The sequence below is a fragment of the Notothenia coriiceps genome, unplaced genomic scaffold, assembly GCF_000735185.1.
Source record: "Notothenia coriiceps isolate Sejong01 unplaced genomic scaffold, NC01 NC01_scaffold00036061, whole genome shotgun sequence".
Taxonomy (NCBI): Eukaryota; Metazoa; Chordata; class Actinopteri; order Perciformes; family Nototheniidae; genus Notothenia; species Notothenia coriiceps.
In genome coordinates, this window is record NW_011368762.1 from 8,196 (window position 1) to 10,415 (window position 2,220).

Consider the following 2,220-nt stretch of genomic DNA (forward strand, 5'->3'; position numbering starts at 1 on the left):
ACAAGAGGAGACTGAGGAGTTAGAACAAGAGGAGACTGAGGAGTTAAGACAAGAGGAGACTGAGGAGTTAGAACAAGAGGAGACTGAGGAGTTAAGACAAGAGGAGACTGAGGAGTTAAGACTAGAGGAGACTGAGGAGTTAAGACTAGAGGAGACTGAGGAGTTAAGACAAGAGGAGACTGAGGAGTTAAGACTAGAGGAGACTGAGGAGTTAAGACTAGAGGAGACTGAGGAGTTAAGACAAGAGGAGACTGAGGAGTTAAGACAAGAGGAGACTGAGGAGTTAAGACAAGAGGAGACTGAGGAGTTAAAACAAGAGGAGACTGAGGAGTTAAGACAAGAGGAGACTGAGGAGTTAAGACTAGAGGAGACTGAGGAGTTAAGACAAGAGGAGACTGAGGAGTTAAGACAAGAGGAGACTGAGGAGTTAAAACAAGAGGAGACTGAGGAGTTAAGACAAGAGGAGACTGAGGAGTTAAGACAAGAGGAGACTGAGGAGTTAAGACAAGAGGAGACTGAGGAGTTAAGACTAGAGGAGACTGAGGAGTTAAGACAAGAGGAGACTGAGGAGTTAAGACTAGAGGAGACTGAGGAGTTAGAACAAGAGGAGACTGAGGAGTTAAGACTAGAGGAGACTGAGGAGTTAAGACAGAGGAGACTGAGGAGTTAAGACAGAGGAGACTGAGGAGTTAAGACTAGAGGAGACTGAGGAGTTAAGACAAGAGGAGACTGAGGAGTTAAGACAAGAGGAGACTGAGGAGTTAAGACTAGAGGAGACTGGGAGAGCGGGAGACACAAGGGGAGTCCTGGAATGAAACAGGTGAGTGTCAAAGGGAGACAATACGAACATTAACCGAACAAAAACATGAAACATGACCGTTAACGTACGTTTGAAAGGAAACTTCGTGCACCCGGCCTCAGACGAGAGTCAACGTTGATTTACTATGTATGTTGTCAAGTCTTCTTCTTGTTCTTCGTTGATCAAAAACAGAGAGGAGCTACTGTTAAATGTATTGATGCTGCTTTTTACTGTATGTATTGATGTGCAGCCCTTTGGTCACTCTTCTGTTTAATGTGCTGTGTAAATAAAGTTGGATTGGATCTGTCCCCTGCACCCTGTTCCTCCAGAGGACCACCGGGACTCAGCCGGATCTCTTCGGGCTCTGCAGGAAGACGGGATCGGAGGATGAATCAAATAAATAACGCCTCTCAGCTGATTCCTCCCAGATGTTGGAGTCTGCTCTGATTCCTCTGCGGGACACCAGAGCCTGCGGAGAAGCAGAGTTCAAGTTTTACGGCTTTCATCGGAGGCTTGCAGCTGCAGAGTTTTACATTTCAACAGTTTCTCACCGTGAGTCTGTGAGTAAGGGAAGTCAGGCTTACTGCGATACAGCTGGATGGAGACATGTCATTATTTATCCTGCAGGGCTTTGCAGAAAGCCTTTTCCTCCCAAACTCAACAACTTCACATTTCAGCGTCGCACGGTCAGAGGAGATTTCCACAGAACAGCAGGAACTACATTATTCTCTGAGGTCTTTATTTCCTCCAACAGGGGATTGTATTGTTTCATTTAAACATTTGGAAACACTTGGATGGGGAAGGAAACTTTCAACTTCAGAGCTGATCCAAATGAAGCTGCAGAAATATCCACCTTTTGGAAAGGATGTGAGCAAGGTGTGAGGGTCCTTCAGTGGGAGGGTGGTCCCACTCCTTTAGATTCATAAACAGAGTCATTATTATCCTGATGGCCCATCATTCGGAACGTTTACCAACAGTTCTTACAAACCCTGACACTCTTTGATGACCTGTTTTCCCACGCCCGATAGTCTGAAAGTCAAGGAAACCAAGTCAAAACCTTTTGGGAACATTTCCTGCCTGACAAGCAATCTCCCACAAAGCGTGAGCTAATCAGTGAACCGTCAACAATAGGGACTGTAAGGCGGTCGTCGTGCGCCTCGTCCTGCAGTTTATTTTAAGGGATGTTGGCATTAATTAAGTGAAGATAGAGTTACAGTGAGGTTATTTTAAAGACACGAGTGTGTACCCGAGCTGGAACAGAATGGAGACACAACTGACTGTGAGTTATTCTTTATGTTCCAGGAGGGAAAGGGTTCGCTCATCAACCTGCAGCTTCACGCGTCAGTGCTGAGGAGTTAAGACAAGAGGAGACTGAGGAGTTAAGACAAGAGGAGACTGAGGAGTGAAGACTAGAGGAACAA

At 45.9% G+C, this 2,220-nt stretch overlaps 1 protein-coding gene across 1 annotated transcript in view; it reads left to right on the top strand.

Annotated features, from left to right (window-relative positions):
* The first annotated feature begins 2,046 nt into the window (after window positions 1-2,046).
* The window catches only part of LOC104963361 (transmembrane protein 100-like), a 1,789-nt gene continuing 1,615 nt past the window's right edge, over window positions 2,047-2,220 (top strand). Inside the window, exon 1 of the mRNA XM_010791938.1 lies at window positions 2,047-2,078. The gene's annotated coding sequence lies outside the window, so the exon portion shown is untranslated. The remainder of the gene's footprint in view (window positions 2,079-2,220) is intronic.